Source organism: Pristiophorus japonicus, chromosome 21 (assembly GCF_044704955.1).
Source record: "Pristiophorus japonicus isolate sPriJap1 chromosome 21, sPriJap1.hap1, whole genome shotgun sequence".
NCBI classification, from domain to species: Eukaryota; Metazoa; Chordata; class Chondrichthyes; family Pristiophoridae; genus Pristiophorus; species Pristiophorus japonicus.
In genome coordinates, this window is record NC_091997.1 from 29,689,504 (window position 1) to 29,707,472 (window position 17,969).

A 17,969-nucleotide genomic window follows, 5' to 3' on the forward strand; every position below is an offset into this window, starting at 1 on the left:
CTTTACCCAGAGAGTGGTGAGAATGTGGAACACGCTACCACAGGGAGTGGTTGAAGCGAATAGTATCGATGCATTTAAGGGGAAGCTAGACACGCATATGAGGGAGAAGGGAATAGAGGGTTATGCTGATTTAGATGTGGAAAGACGGGAGGAGGCTCGAGTGGAGCATAAACGCCTGCATGGACTGGTTGGGCCAAATGGCTTGTTTCTGTGCCGTATATCCGATGTAATCCTATATAATGAAGTACTTAGGAAGTGCAGTCATGAATAAGGTCTAACTTGAAGCAGAATCTTAATCAGAGCCCTACATGTTTCTACTATATATTTGCTCATAGACAACGACAGAAACTTAGAAAAATACCGGGATGTTAGTTAGATATTTTTCTCTCTCTTTGTAGAATGAGTAATGTTATCTCGCGGATTGCTTTGCTCGCCAGTTGCAGTAGTTACCACACTCTTATAGATGTGGTAGGCGCGCTTGTGCCCTAGTCACAGTGCAGTACAGAGAGCAGTACGTTGTTAATCCAGCCTGTGTACTGTGACACATTCTGCATCTCAACCAGCTGCATTTCTTTTTTAGAAATTAAATCAATGCTTCATGTTGACGAGTAATAAACTCCACGCCTGGCCAGGACGCTTTTAATAGCTGTAGGTGGACCAACAACGCAATGTTGTTTTCAGTTTCACTTCGTGATTGTAATAACAATTAATTCATATTGAAAAGGAGGGATATGAAATGGATCGTCAGAAACCTGGAAACTGGGAGTGCGTCTGCACAAAACGAGGCTGGTTGGATTATTGGGATCGGGTCAAAAAGCACGCGGCGGTTACTAATAATGACTGTATCTGCTATTCCGGTCAGCAGCTTTACGGAGCTAAGCGCGTGTCTCTTGAAGAGCGGAGGCCTCGGACAGGGAAGCAAGCGATTGTGGAAATAAATGTCCTCCGGGAGAGAAGCGGCTCTGCTGGGGAGCAAAACGACCTCAAAATGCGACGTGTGGGTCGATGGGGGGAAGCAACAATCGAGGAAAGAAATCCTGGCTTCGGGGGGTGGGTGGGTAGCCGTTCTCGAACCACGGTGCGTGGAATAAGAGCCGCGGCGTCGGGAGAGAAACAGGGCAAGCTGGTGGAGAGAACCAGCGGTGGGGTGGGGGGTTCTGGGCGGATTGAGGGAGGGTCCCGGGTGGGGACACGCTGCCACATGCGGAATTGGACACGCCGGGGGTCTGCTGAAATCCTCGAAACCTCGATTATAATGACACTTGACACTTTTACCAAAACACACATGTAAAAAGGTGTCCATAATGCCAGGTGCCGTGCTACCTGACCGGTCGTCAATATTTTAAATGGCCCGCCTCCTAGAAACCAACACAGTGCTGAACTTCCAACGCGGAGCGTGGGACTGGAATAGATGCTGTGTCATTGTTCCAATGTTGATGTGTTTACAGTAAATTTGCGGGGGGAAGGACGGGGGCGTGGGACCCGCTGAAGTGCAGAGAACCGATACGAGCCCGACGGGCCGAATGGCCTCCTGCTGTGCTGTAACCATTCCATGGTTCGGGCAAACTCCATCGTGTTGTTGGATATCTCCGTTACTCGACAATGTTCAAGGAAATGAGGACAAAAAAAATCTTTAAATCCGTCACTTTATGTGGTTGGAGTGCCATTCTAATTATTATTATTTTTTTGGTAAGCGCCAGGAGAGTATTCTGGAAAGAAGGACAGAGCCGAGACTGACGCGGCGATCAACCATACAGACTAACGCTCTTCTGAAACGCGGACAAATCAGGCTGAGAGAGGCGGAACCTCCAAAGCTACCCGAAGCTCAGTCACTGCTGAAAAAGAGAGGGAACCGAGAGAGAGAGAGAAAGAGAAAGCCATTGTATCATACCATGCATTGGGGGGAAGTAACTCTGACAGATAGCACATCAAGTGGAAGTAACGCGCGATAAATGTAAATGCAGTGGACGGCATTGAAGACAAGAAACCAGAGTGAATGAAGCTTGCGATGCCTGCTGTCAACAATGGATGAATTTGCCTGCTTGTGGGGGCACTTAGGGCCATGAAAACAGTTCCCCCTGTGAGAGGCATGCGCCAATAGTGATACCCCGGCCCCTTCATCCCAGCTTCCAACAGCCGTCCCTTTACTAGCACCGAGAACCAGCAGCCTCTTAGAGAGAAGAATGGCCCTTTGCAAAAACTGGTGCCAAATAAAATGATCCCCTTATTGTCCCTGATCAGCAAACGTTGCAGAATATGTTGGGAGAACGGGTCCCTGTCTGGGGAGGGGGCACATATTCTGTTAAATCAACATTCCAATTACCAAACTGCCAATTAAAACTGGGACGGACTGCGTGATGGGAGGGATATAATATAAAGCATATACTTGTGGGAAGCTTAACATCACAGAACGCCTGAAAAAGATTAATCAAGAGAGTTATTAGAATATTAACTAAAGCCATTAACAGGCGTTTAAATGTTTTAAATGTGTTTCATATGGGGTGAACTTTTTAGAGGCGCCCGACCTATCAACCCTCTCGAATCCAGCGCCCATGAAACATAAGAGGGTTGTTTTGAATTCCTTCTTGGCATTTGAAAGAAAAGCCATCGGAATGCGGCGCTTATAAAACCTTGTAATGTGGAGCTGGAAATTACCATTGACTTGGAACACCACAGCTTACAGAAGCTTAAAATAGACGCTGTATTAATTTATGTATGCTAGCAGGGTGTGGTTTGTGTTTCCCGTTGCTTGTAACAAAACAACAGGGAACCGTTCAACGTTAACAAAATAATGTTAAAAATTTAAAGGTGGCATTTTCTTAAAAAGAAAATCATTAATTTATTTTTTAATCCTCAAGCTTCGATCCAAGCAACCAGGGTTGTTGCGTTGGGATTGGCGGACAGAGCCCGGTTAAGAAGCACTAAAGGTGTGCTCACACTATATTGGCGCATTAACAATCTCCTCCTTTCAGCCATATCATGACTTTGCTCGACATTGAAAATCAATAAAAAATGGCGGAAGCTCTGCTGAAATTTACCGGCATTCCTGCCTTAACTCTCTGAAATGAAGTATGTTTCCACATTCAGTTGTACTGTATAGTGATCAGGACTATGTGAGAAGGGCGAAGCATAGGTGCTATGTCTTTTTAAAAAAACCTCCACCCCACCGGCTACTTTTAAACTCTTCATAATGTCCCCAATTACCACAAAAACTCTGACAGAAATAAAAATTAATTTTAAAGTCGTCCACGATTATAGGCCGGAACGTTGCCACCTTTTCTGGGAATTTTCAGATTGATTAAATAACGTAAATTGAAAAAAAACCCCAACTCGTTGCTTCCTGACAAGACGGGTGCAGGATGGTTCTTAATTTATAATACAAATTAAAATACAGCAGCCCCTCCCTATAAGGTCCCAACCGCAGACTGTATTTTGAAACATGCACGCTGGAAGTTGTGACATTTACTATCTGTGGAGCCCCCGCTACCCGCCTGCAAGGGACAGGAGCTTCCATGGTCCGTATGGAACTGAGATCCACGTAGAAGTTGAGTGGTAAAAGGTTCCTTACATCAAGGCAATCCTGACCGGATTGCAGCCTGAATGGAAACACACGACACAGCGTTAACCACACTACAAGCAATGAACAGTAGAACACCCTCATTTCAAGATTTCCGTCAATACAGATTGAGAACTATTCATTCAAAATGTTCCTTCTTCGTAAATGACGTGATTCTATCGTTTCAACCCAGTGACTTTATCCCCAGAAAATGTTGGGCAGTCTGGATGAAGCCAAAGTTATAAACGCCGATTGGTGGCAATTTAACTCGAAGAACTCATTTTCTTCAATTTGAATTCTGTAGCTGCATAATTTTATTTTATTGAAAGAAAGTCTTGCATTTCTATAGCGCCTTTCACGACCACCGGACGTCCTAAAGCGCTTTACAGCCAATTAAGCACTTTTTGAAGTGTGGTCACTGTTGCAATGTAGGAAATGTTGGGATATATTTATCTGGGACATAGCAAGCAAAATGCGTGCATTATTTTTTTTAAATCGAGAAACCGAGTTGAAGAGTCCTGGCATATACAAACATACGAGATTGACGGGCAGTAATAGACCAGCTGGTCCATCAAGTTTGCCCGCACCATGAGGGCCGAAGTATCATGACTCGACACTGCCTCCCTCCTCCTCTCCTTCCCTCCCCACCCCCCAGCCATATAATCTCCTGGCAGAGGCAAGGAACGGAGAGAAAAAAACAAGGTCAATAGAAGAAAAAATTATCTGGAAAATTCAAGAAGAGTTAGAAATCCAGAATTAATCATCGGTTTTTTTTTACAATGATGAAGTTACAATGAAGAAGGTTGTGGGGCGAATGAAACACAGAAAAGGGGAAGGAGTTCCGCAGTTCTGGGCTCGCTAGAGTTAGAGTAGGAAACCGTCCCGTGATTTGGGATTCCAATTATCTGGACCTTAGAAAGAACGTGAGGGCATTTCAGTCAGCACTGACTACACTCACGAGGGGAAACTAGATAGATTGGAAGCTAGAGGGGAGTGACGGTATTGTGTGATACATATTCAGTTGTAATTTGTATTTGTTCTTGTATTCCACTGGAGGCTGGCGGGATTTCCGCGAGCGAATGAATACAGCCCGGGTCGCCGGAATTTTTCCTGCGAGTGTCATAGCATCTTCAGATAGAGTTGGTCTGGGCCAATCGAACTACATAACCCGCCGCTCGCAAATCACTCAAATATGTGGAGCACACCCTGCCTATAATTGTCCATTAATCATGCTCGCACACCAGAAGACATAAACATGCAATTTTCAAGGACTGAATCTTTTTCTTGAAAGAAAGATTTGAATTTATATAGCCCCTTTAACCACCCCAAGACGTTCTAAAGCGCTTCACAATCAATCATGAAGTATAGTCCCCGTTGTAATGCAGGAAGCCGGCAGCCAATTTGCCCACAGCAAGATCCCACAAACAACAATAAGATAATGACCAGATCATCTGTTTTATTTTAGTGAAATCTCAGAAATTTTTGGAAAGACTCAGTAGTTTGGGCAACATGTGTGGAGAGAGAAACAGAGTTAAGGTTTCAGGCCGATGACCTTTCGTCAGAACTAGGACACGTTAGAGATGTAAAACATTTTAAGATGTAAACATTTTTTTAGTGATGTTGGTTGAGGGATAAATATTGACCTGGATTTGCTTTGAGCTCAGTGTCGCCAGAAGTTGCTGAAAGTTGAACGGCATTTGTTAGTTGAACTTGTGTCGCGAAGGCACAGTGGTTTAACTGCTAACTGGAGGATGTTGGGTTAATTGTTTTTTGGGTTGACAACTTTGTGATACACTTACTCCCATGACCTCACCCACGATGACATCACCAGTTCGCTCTGCCTGTAAGGATGTAGATGCGGGGGAACAAAAAACCGAAAGGATAAACATAAATATTTCGTGTGTGAGACAAAGGAAAGCAGGGACAATGAAGGTGGAAGCACCATTTTGTTTCGCGTCGTGTACATGGTCACTTACTTGTGTAACTCGGGAGTGTCCACTTTGCCTGGACTGACCATGCATTTAATCCCCCGGCGTCTCGCCCCCACCAGACTGTCAAAATCACAAATTTAAAATCAGCGTCTGCTGTACAGCAGGAGTGACTTAGACCCGGGACCATTAACAAGCAGGATTCTGCAATTAAAATGTGAAATTATATTGCAATCAAAACTGTTTGGAGAATTGTGGAATAATTAAGTGAAATTGGAGGCTGGTCGCTTTCAGCATAGTTATTTGGACACAAGGGCGGGGTGACACTGTTTGAGCTATTCTGTAGTTGTTCAACTGAACGCAGATATAGAGGACTGGAAGTCTCATAGAAGGTGTTTTGGTCCCCGGCTTGTTAGTTGGGAGAAAGTGAACCCGGTGCATTGTCAACAGAACTCGCTGAAATTGCACAGCGAGCCGACCAGCATCTGAAAGGGAAAGATAGGTTAACGTTCCGGGGGCGGGGAGCTGCGGCTTTTCAAATGCAGGGCCTCTCAAACATTCACCGAGCTTTCGCTTCCAGGTGCCGACTGATCGACTGTCCATTTCCAGCATATTTTATGTGTTTGAAAAAAAAATCGGTATTCCAACATTCGCGGTTTTAATTTGAACCCCAGCCATGCATCAGATGACCTCAATGAAACAGTAATGAGTTTGACTATAACGAGGATCAACTTGATATCTGAACAACCTACCAACTGAATCAAGACCCCACGATCCTGCACCAATTGCAAGCGATGAAGACGCCAACCCCACTATTTTTAATCTGCCTTTGGCCCTGTTTGCTCTGGTCTGGGATTTAAACCCCTTCCTGAGAGATTTGAACGGCCCAGAATTTAAAACGCATCAAAAAATGTACTTCACCCAGCGTTCACTTTGTCTTTAGTTACATAAGAAAAGGTGCACGCTGTAAGAATTTTAACTAACCTCAGCCAGATAGATCTGTACTGATAAACCCAACCACCATATTTATTCATGGGGCCAGAGGAACATAATTCTGGGGAGGACACATTCTCCAAGACTGTACAATGGGATCAGTGTCCGTGTCAAGAGTGGTCTATTCAAAAATTTTAAGTTTCCACAGTTTAGAACCGAAACGATGCTTTAGAAGAAATAATGTGTTTTAAGTTCCTGGAAGGCACAGAATCTCGGATTTATTTGTTAATCGGGACTGTGTCGTTCTTCTCGTTTGATGTCGCACATGGATTTCAATTCCTGATCCATTTTTAAAATCATACTGGCAGCACCCCGCCTCCCCCCCCCCCCCCCCACCACAACCTCCACCCGTCTCCTCGACCCTTCTCCCTCCCGTCCCCCGCCCCCAAATCACCACAGTAAAGCGAGATGAATTATTGGCACAGCGAGGGGGTGGGTGGAGGGGATACTCAAGTTGAGGTTGCGATGGAACAGTCGGGGGAAATCCTATGGCTTCGAAGGAATGGACGGAGAATGCCTCCGACCTCAGCACAGGTCGCTGCGGTGCCGATTTGCCCAGGTTTCATTCCATGTTTGTTTCAGATCCCGAGCTGGCTAACACATTTCACCGCTCCAAAATTTTTTTTTTTCTTCTTCCTCATTTACTTTTGTGTGAAGCAGGAAACGCACATGAAACCGGTTGAGCCTGGCGCGCTTTCTCTCTCTCTCTCACTCCACGCACAATATCATATATATAAAACATCATATAAATATATAATATGCCAATGGTAGAACTTGAAACTGACTGCCGGAGCCCTGAAACTCGCAACTTCCGCATGGTAAAACACCCTAAACTGTCAAAGCGATTATAAATATTTCCGATTAGAAATTGGTTTGAAACAACCTCGGGTAAAAATTAAAATCGGAAAAATGGTTCATTATTGGACACACTCGGTTGTTGGGCAGCGGCCTTTATTGGACTTATACGGCATTCTAATATATAATATATATATATATATATTGCTGAGGCACCGCCCGCCGTTGTATTCTGTTTGAAATGGTCACACGCATTAAATAATAATAAACATATTCAGAGGTGAAGGTGTCCAGTGCTTGTAGTGTGGGTGGAATACAGGAACGCGACGCCGATTCTATAGGATGTAGAAGTGTGGAGTGATTACCAATTCCATATGTTGGAGGTGCTGCCGTGTGTCTCTACAGTGTTACAAAAACGTCAAGCGGCGAATCAGGGTGAATTCTGAGCTGTACCTTTGCACTGTGTTTAGAGCAGCGTCTATTTCCCCCGAGCAGGGTAACTGAAAGCGGGTACCACCCACCCCCACTCCCCAGTTTCAAACATCTAATTATTAATCTACACGCCCCAAACCACTTGTGATGTTGAATAACACTCACACAATACCAGGGCAAGTAACTCGCCTTTTCCTTATTTTGTAAGTATGGTTCTGCATAATATCGAAGGGGTTGTATATATTTTTTTTAATAAAATGTTACATTTCAATCTTTGTCCCTTTTAACACTGCTGCCAGCGGAATCTCCGCTTCTCCGTTGTGTGTCTATCTCTCTGTCTGTGTGTGTGTGTCTGTCTCTGTCTCTCGCTCAGTCTCTTAGTCACTCTTTCTCTGCCTTTGTCTCTCTCTCTCGCTCAATTTGAATCTCTGTCTGTGTGTGTGTGTGTGTGTGTGTGAGTCTTTTTTCTCAGTCACAGTTTATGTGCCACTGTTTGTGTGTGTGTGTGTGTCTGTGGCTGTTTGTTTCTGTCTCTGTCTCCCTCTGTCTGTGTCTCGTCTCTCAGCCTTTCTCTTCCCAGTCTCTGTTTCTCTGCTTGTGTGTGTGTGTGTGTGTGTCTGTCTGTCTGTCCCTCTCTCTCTCTCTCTCTCAGTATAGCCTTTCTCAGTCAGTATTTCTGCCTCTGGACACCCTGAAGGAATGAACCCACGTGATCAAACGGGGCGGTCGATCAGGAGCTGAAAAAAAAAAGCCATTTTGTGCGAGCAGCCTGTAGTAAAGAGCTCTGGCCAAACACTGTTCCTTTGGTCGATTCCTGGCACCAGACACGGCGGGCGCCGGGCGATCAGGTAAGGGGCCGCTTTAACAAATATTGCGCTCTGCCACCGGCCCGGGAGCCGGGACCAGCCGCCCGCCAGATGTCTTTGGTTGAACGAAAAATTAGTGGTGCGAGCTGGCTTGACATTCTAGTGCTGTTTCCATTTCAAGATGGCCGCTTGCCTTGAATTCATTTCCACCGACCTGCTACTTTTCATTGTTTTTCTGCCACTTGTCCCCGTTGCTCCGGTGCCCATTCTGGCCCCGGCCGCCGAGGCTAAGCCCCGGCGCGCCCCCCTCGCCTCCCAGCCCAGCCCGTCAGCTAGCCCTGGGAGCAGTTGTTGCAGAATTGCAGTTGGGTCCCTGTGCACACAGTGCTTGGCTCCTGGCAGCCCGATCTGTCTCTCTCTCTCTCTCTCTCTCTTTCACTCTCTCTCTCTCTCCCTTTCAACCACTGCTCAGTTTCCAGACGCCGACTCACTTTCTCTCTCTCTGTCTCTCACAAGTTCCAAATCGCTGCTTTCTCCAACCCCCACCCCCTCTCCCTGAGCCAGCCTCCCCCCCCCCCCACCCCCCCGGCACGGCAGCGAAGGTCACACTCCCGGCTTCTGATCCCGGCTCACTTGCAGCTTGGCTTGCTTTTCGGATTACCGGCCAGAGCTTTCGAACAGACGATGCGCCCGGCTCCGCCAGCCTCGTGCGCCGAGTGAATTGGGGCCGTCTAAATATTGCGCACGATTTAAACTTTGTCCCGGGTGTCCACCGCCACGATTTTATAGATTCGCGATCTGCACAGTGTGCAGATTGTCACTGTAAGAGTCCAGCGGCGATCCGGCCAAGCCCGGCGCTTTTACGAACTTATTTCGCCCGAGTCCTTTCTTGAAGTACTTGCAAGTCGCAGTGGCTCCCTGGACCCCCCTTTTAGCAAAGCCGGCTGAAATCAGCTAAATCCTTACCGTCTTGTCAGATAGTCGGGTCAAGAGGGGGGAAGGGATGTCTCGAGGCTCTGGCCACATTTATTAATATTTTTATTTGTGTTTGCGAAAGGCTGAGAACAGATTTATGTCGAGCACAAATCGGCACAAAAACCAGAAGGCTTGTGCCCAAATACAAGTGGTTGCAGCTCTGCCTGATTACAACGAAACTGTAATGAATCGCGTGTTTTAAGGCACGTGTTGTGTGTTTTGGACTGTATATGACTGATAGATCCCCCCCCCCCTCTAATGTATGTAGTTTGGACACTATAAGCCCTTCCGAGGCATGAGCCGTTTCAAACTTGCCGCGGTTGACTAGACCCTAAAGACGAAATAAGTTGAAATATATCTGTGTGAACATGTGCAGATAGGATTAATAGATTATTGTGTGCAACTGAGTGAGTGTAACCTGGGAGACGGCATGAAATTGAATTTGAATCTGCGTGTAGTTTGTGCCTGGTGAAGTAAATGCCATGTTTTATGAAGCTCTGGTGATTTTGGAGTATCTGTGATGTTTTTTTTAATTTTAAACACGCCTGCCTTCCGCAGCGACACTTCTGCCCGTGTACAGTTTCTAACAACATCGGATAGCTATAATTAAGATTGAAAGCTGGGCGTGAAGTGGCGAGGAGAATAGTTTGCACTTTTCGAAACGGGGAATATCTATATTTGAAGGGGAGGTGGGGCTTGTTGGAGATTTGAGGCGGCTGACATATAGAGCAGTTAAAAAAACGTATATGTACATAAATATATATATATAGAGAGAGCGAGGGTATGTGAAGTTTAGACTGGAGATGGAAGCTTCAGTGCGTGGGTGTATGTTTACATGTGTATGTGTCGGTATTGGAGAGGTACGCGTTACTAGTGCACCCCCCCCCGCCCCAAGCATGTAAATCAAATCAGGACAGAAACACGAAAAGAGCTCGTTGGGCGATTGAGAAATAGAGAGAACCGAGAGAGAGAAATTGTCAGTTCCAAGGAACGGGAATTGTAGGTTAACCCTAGGAGCGTGGGACGAGTAAAGACGACCGCGTCCGGTGCGGCTGTACATTGCTTGGGAACGCTGGCCGGGATTGCCATGTTGCTTATATAAGCTGAAAGTTGCTGTTGTTGTTCTTCACCCAGCCCCGCTGCAGCCCCCCCTCCCTCCCCCATCCCACCAGATGATCAGGAGAACTGATATTAGGTGTTGAGAAACGAGTTAATGATGTGTACAGGTTATTTTGGGGAAGGGGGGAGGAAGTAACAATTTGGGTTGCCTGTTTACTACACAATTCCCGGAGTCTCCTTCATACCCAACGCCGAAAGCCATGTGTGCATTAGCTTGCTTTTTTATATGTTGGAAAAAAAATACAGCAAACATCTTGACTAAGTCCTTCTTTCTGAATCACGTGTGCGCTGTAGAGTGTATCCGGGTTTCAGCCATTGCTGTTACAGGAGCATACGCCGCTGTCACACACCTCTGCCTTCGGTGAGCGCCGTTCAACCTGCATCCCACCGACCTGCCTGTCTTTGTTCTTGCGATGAATCGCGGGTTACCGGAATGTTGAGCGCCGCTGCCTCCGATCGTCAGACTGAGTGTGGGAACGGCCCCGGTGAGCGAGGTGCTTCCCCTGTCAGATAGGTTGTGCCCGACAATAAGTAAATCACAATAATAACATCAAACGTACGAAAATGAAAAGAGATTGCGAGGTACAGTTACACGGCTGTTAATAAACCGGGATTAAACGTGGCCACGCATCGCTATCTGTCAAATATATATTAATGCAATCATCATATGTGTAAGGAAAATGTTGCCGACAATTAGAATTTCCCAATCCCCAACGCCAGCCAGAATGACACCTTCATGATATGAACTCAATCACTGTAACCGACACCCACTGTTAATGTACTAAATAAAGTAATCGCGCTCGCCTTATTAACTGTGAATTTGTTTCTGTGGCTGTTTAACACAAGAACGCAACAAAGTTTACGTTTTGAAGAGTCTCTATCTCTGCCTCTCTGTATTTTCCCTTCCGCCAGTCTCCTTTTTATTAATACCCGTCTCTTGTGAATTCACTGCACTGACAGGGCTGGCGTTCCAGTGAAATTGAATGAAGTTGGAATGGGTTTTCCAGTCGAAATAGAATCACGCGCAGGCCAGCCAAAGGGAAACTAACTAGCTTCTGACACATTCGGCAACCCGTACAATTGACAACACAAATCATTTTGCGGATTGGTCACAGGATCAAATTGGGCCTCGCATTTAATGTAGCATTTAATGTTTAAACAGTCATAGAATTGGAGGCATTTGATCTCTTGAACAAGTCCATCAAACCTAGGAACATAGGAACAGGAAGAGGCCATTCAGCCCCTCGAGCCTGTACCACCATTCAATGAGATCATGGCTGATCTGCGACCTATCTCCAAATACCCACCTTTGCCCTTAATACATTTGCTTAACAAAAAGCTATCAAACTCTGATTAAAATTAACAGTTGACCTAGTATTAATTAACGTTTGCGGGAAAGAGTTCCAAACTTCTACCACTCTTTGTGTGTAGAAGTGTTTCCTAATTTCACTGCTGAAAGGTCTGGCTCTAATTTTTAGACTCCAGTCCTAGAATTCCCAACCAGTGAAAATAGTTTCTCAGTATCTATACTAACATAATTTATAAGTTGGTTTTATTCCAATAATTTGTTAATCTTTTTTTAAAAAAAACAACTGTAATCTATTTTTACCAACACATATATAGTCAACACAGTTGCAAGGTTAGTAACAGTTCAGTTGGAGTTTGTGAACATTAAAAGTGCCAATCCGATCGAGGAATTGTAACTTCAGTTTGTGCGACTCTCTCCATCCCATCAGGCTGCGCAGTGCTGTGTGCTCCGTATGCTTCCAAACTCTGGGCTGCCCTTGCTCTGAAAAGCAAGTTCACGGGTCAAAGGGGAGCAGGAATGGAACGTGGGGGGAGGGGGGGGGGCGGCGGGGGATCCCATCCCCATCTCCGTTGCAAACACTAGACTAGGCCTGGACTGCTTCAGACCCTGTGGGACCCATTAGAAGTCATAGAATTTAGAACCCCATAGTTATACTTTCAGCGGTAATATTGAGCTGCGTTGAGTTTCTTTAAGACAATTTATGCAATAAATCTTCATAACAGGACAAGCCGTTTAGGATTCTCCAATCTTGTGCCATGAGTTCCTGACCTGCATCATCTCCATCATAAGGCCCACATTGTTTAGTTGGGAGAATCGGGATTCTCGGATTCCAGGTCTGACCGTGGCTGTTTCTGTGTGGCCTTATCGATAAGGATACATGTATTGTACATTCACACAGCAGCCCGTTGCTACAACAACCACCACTGCTTTCTACGTTAAAAAAATTAAGAGGGGCAGACAATCATGTTGTATTAATCTAGTGAGCAAAGCGTTTGTACAGCAAATGTCAGATAGAAGCCAGCAGTGTTGCTGCTGTGGATGTTATATCGCTGGCATAGATTTAAGTGGGGTTCTGGGGAAGAGCAAGACCTAAGCAGTCTGAGATAGACTGCATTCTCACTAGTTTACCAGGAATGCAACTTGTGCATTAAGGGAGAGATTTTGCAAACGTTGTGCTCGCTGTAAGTTGGTGGAAAGAATGCTAATCCATGTTTAAAGGGGCAAATCTTATTCTTTCAGCTAGCGTCCCAAGCTGGGCTGGGGTGCAAAAATCTTCTCTCACAATATTTGGGTTTATTTTGTTACTGCAGTAAATTCGCGTGTAGTCCGATCGCATCAATGGCCGGGGAAAGGTTAGCCGATGCTTTGCTGTTTGGAGTGTTGTGCGGCATTGCATGGGCAAGAAATCCAATCCGCCGCGAAAGTTAAGCAAAGAAATGTGTTGACTCTGACAGCAACACGCGGGAGAAGCGCTATGACCTTCAACCTTTGAGTCTCCGACCGCTAGCCCGACATCTAATAGCCAGCGATTACAGAGATAAATTTTTTTTGGAAGTGGGGGCGGGGGTGGGGGGGTGAGGGGAGTGGCACCTCACGTGTCCTGTAGTCTGCCTCCGTCAAAACTCTGCATTTATAAACCCGTGAGAGTTGCTCGGTTTGGTAACTTCATCGAATAATCATTGCTTTTAAAACAAACTTGCAATACTGGCCAATGACTTCCAATCTGCAGGGCGTAATGACCAATAACAAGGCAGACACTGACTGTTTTATTTCAGGACGCTGTCAACAGTTGTCTGTCCCAACCTCTGGATCCTGCTGTATTGCAATTAACACATTTAAAGCAAAATGATTTCCCTAAATTTCTATGATTCTGAGCATAGAAATTCTCGATTCTCCCCCCCCCCCCCCACCCCACCCATCCCATATACAATCAGTTTGGTTTTCCTTTGCTCATGCACAACCTTGATTCAATCAGAGCCCACAATACAGGTCAATATTGGAATGCAGTCCCCCTCCCGTCCTATTCAGCGCACATCAGGACAGTCGGTTGGTCGGTCGGTCGAACGGTTTGTTTATTTGCTTCCAGCTGCAATGAAAGACATTTCAACGTAAATCAGTCACGTGGACGATCAAGAGCGTCATCTGCATATCATATACATGCGCGCGCACACACATACAAAGACACCTCAAACACACGCACCTCAAACATACACTCAAACACAAACACGCCTCAAAAACACACACTCAAACATATACACACACCTCAAACACACACTCAAACACACACACAAACTTACACACAGAAACATACCTTAAACAGACACATTCAAAATACACTTCAAACACACACACAAACACAGCTTAAATGCACACACTCAAACACACACCTCAAACACACACTCAAACATACACACACAAACACACCTTAAACAGACACACTCAAAAACACACCTCAGCCACACATACAAACTCATTCAAACACACACATCTCAAACTCACACACACACTCAAATACACTTCAAACACATACACACAGACACAGGTTAAATACACGCACAATGACACACTCAAACAAACATACGCAAACACACACGCACATTCAAACACACTTCAAACACAGCTTAAATACACAATCAAACACACACACACTCAAACACACACACACTCAAACTTCAAACACATACACACAAGCACAGCTTAAACACACGCACTCAAGCACACACACCTCAAACACACTTCAAACACAACTTAAACATACACAATCAAACACACACGCATTCCCAAATACACTTCAAATACACACACATCTTAAACACACACACTGAAACACACACATTCAAACACACACTTACATACTCACTCCGTCACACACACTCTCAAACACACACTCTCACACAAACACTCGAACACACACACACACTCTCTCACAAACACTCATACACACAAACACTCTCTCAGACACACAAACACTCACACACACACACAAACACACTTTCTCTCACACACACATACACATGACACGCTCTCACACACACACACACACTAACACTCTCTCACACACATACACAAACACACAAACAGTCTCGTACACACACATACACACAAACACTCTCACACACACACACTCTCACACATACACACAAACACTCTCTCACACGCACAAACACTCTCATACACTCACATAAACACATCAAGTGGAGGCTGATGATCCTCTTGAGCCCTGCATGTGTCGATTTTCAGAATGGATTGCAAAGGGCTGGTTTTGAATTTCAGGTACAGCCAGAGGGGTTCTCCACTCGCTCGCCTGTTCTATTTACAGATTATTATTTTTTTGCGGTGGGGGGGTTCTTACGAAGTGTAACCACGGTCGCTATAGTAACCAGAAGTGGGGACTGTAGCCGCCATGCACGTCATTACACATACAGGCCGATGTTATATCCCTGTTTATTTCCCTTTCTAAAAATTATATTTTAGAAGGACCACCTCAGCGTATTATTTTTCTCCATTTTTTTTCATAAACATTATTTTTTTGCGTGGTAGTTTCACCCGCCGGCCGCGGGGGTGTGATGGTGCATTTCAGTATTAACTTTCTCCAGGATCGATCAAGCGAGCGTGTATGTGCCCCGTGCAGGCAATACTCTGCATAATGAATTGCATGTTCAATGTGCATCGGATCATTTATCTGATTGTGTACGGATCAATGGCTCTGAAAACGTGTGTGTGTGTGTTGGGGGGGGGGGGGGGGGAGGAGGAGAAGGAACGACAGAGGATGCGTTCCAAGTACAACACTACAGTACACTGCGTGTGTGTGAAAGACAACGGAGAGCGAGAGACGAGGGTTTTGGTAAATATTGTGTGTCAGCAGTCTGCTGAAAGAACGTGAACCTGTACTGCAGAGCAGACTCAGATCAGACGTGCGACGGGATTGACAATATCCCTGACACTTCGATCACGAATATCGCGTTTACTGTTTATCATACGTTTATCCCCGCTTTCCAGTGGCTGGGGAATCACCGACAGTCGGATAGGTAAAGAAGACAGCGAGATAGAGGGATCGAATACAGCTAGCCGCCGGCAACATCATGGCAAATGGAATATAATGTGGAGAAATGTGAAGGTATCCACTTTCGTAGGAAAAATAGGAAAACAGTATTTTTTAAATGGTGAAAGATTGGGAAATGTGGGTAAACGTATTGTATTCAGAGGGACCTGGGTGTCACTGAAAGTTAACATGCAGGTACAGCAAGCAATTAAGACAGCAAATGGTATGTTGGCCTTTATTACAAGAGGATTTGAGTATGAGTAAAGACGTTTTTCTGCAATTATATAGGGCCCTGGTGAAACTACACCTAGAGTATTGCACACAGTGGTGGTCTTCTTACCTAAGGAAGGATATACTGGCCATCGAGGGAGTGCAACAAATGTTCACCAGACTCATTCCTGGGATGGGGCGATTGTCTGATGAGGAAAGATTGAGTAGACAAGGCCTATTTTCTCTAGAGTTTAGAAGAATGAGAGGTGATCTAATAAAACATACAACATTCTTACAGGGCTTGAGAGGGTTGATGCAGAAAGGATGTTTCCCCTGGCTGGGGAGTCTGGAATCAGGGGTCACAGTCTCAGAATAAGGGGTCGGCCATTTAGGACTGAGATGAGGAGACATTTCTTCACTTGGAGGGTGGTGAATCTTTGGAATTCTCTACCCCAGAGGGCTGTGGAGGCTCAGTCTTTGAGTATATATTCAAGACACAGATCGATAGATTTTTGGATATTAAGGGAATCAAGGGATATGGGGATAGTGCAGGGAAATTGAGTTGAGGTAGGAGATCAGCCATGATCTTATTGAATGGAGGAACAGGCTCGAGGGGTCAAATGCTGTACTCCTGCTCCTATTTCTTATGTTCTTACCGATCTCCCGTGTCCAGTAGTCTAGTCTATCAAACGTGTGATATTGGTGACTCCCCGTGGCGTGTTTCTGGCCCCCGGTAACGACAGTTCAATTTTGCTGACGGAGAAAGTTGACCTTGCTGTAGTAGAAATACCATATAGAATAGATTGCCAGAGACGCGGTTACAGGGTCTCCAGTGGTGTTTATATGTGTGTGTACGTGTGTGTGTGGGTGGGTGTGCGTTCCATTGACGCATCCCTTGCAACATGTACCAGATTCCTTTAAAAAAAATTGATTCCCTGGCACTGCTTCCCGGACCGGTTCAAGACAAAGAGCTTTGCTTGAACCAGTGGGGATAGAATGTGGCATGCATTTCACTTGCTCTCAGAACTCTCAGAGCCTCACCCTTTTCCAGCCCGAGACGGTTTCACGCTCATATATACTGGCTGTGTGTGAGAGATATGGTTAACCCTCGAACTCAACTGTACGCTAAATTAATGAATATTTATCATCTGTTCCGGTCCGCCGGTAATTTTCAGACCCCCACTCCTATCCCCACCTTTTGGCGACTTGGAATAGCTCACTTAAAATAGTCAAGTAAAGACAATTATATTCTATAATTATTAGATAACGTCTAAAAGGTAGCGTCGCTTCCTCCTCTTCCTAGCAATTCAGTGGTGGTTTCCTATCACGACCTCAGTTACAGTGAGCGCTCGATAATTCCTGATTGCAACAGTCGCTTCCGATAATCGATGTCAATCGTTGTACAGAAGGCTACAGAAAGGAGGCGACGGTGCCCCCTCCCTCCCCCCCAAATTTCAAACGTACCAGTTGCCTGAGATGTTCCATCGGCAGCTTTCGCCCCGGTCTTGAAACAGGGCCATGTAGAACAATTAGACGCGAGGGGAGCCTCTGGTTGGCCAGTGGAGATCGCAGCGTATTGTATCTCACCTGGATCGTTGCACCTGGCTACGGTGACCATGGCTGAAGCTTCTGACTGAAGTTGCCGGTGCTATATGTAGAAGTAATTCAGACTGATCAGCAATCAGCGAATGAGTGTATAGTGTTTACTTTGGGACCAGGAATCCACATGCTAAATATTAGAAAAATGCCCTCGAAACAACCAATCACCCCTCTGTTGATGTTTGAAGGGTAGGCATCACATGTG

The 17,969-nt window shown here is 45.5% G+C and overlaps 1 protein-coding gene across 1 annotated transcript in view; it reads left to right on the forward strand.

Moving 5' to 3' along the window:
* Positions 1 to 8,471: 8,471 nt before the first annotated feature.
* The window catches only part of LOC139233634 (polycomb complex protein BMI-1-like), a 28,118-nt gene continuing 18,620 nt past the window's right edge, over positions 8,472 to 17,969 (forward strand). The window contains exon 1 of the mRNA XM_070864044.1: positions 8,472 to 8,552. The gene's annotated coding sequence lies outside the window, so the exon portion shown is untranslated. The remainder of the gene's footprint in view (positions 8,553 to 17,969) is intronic.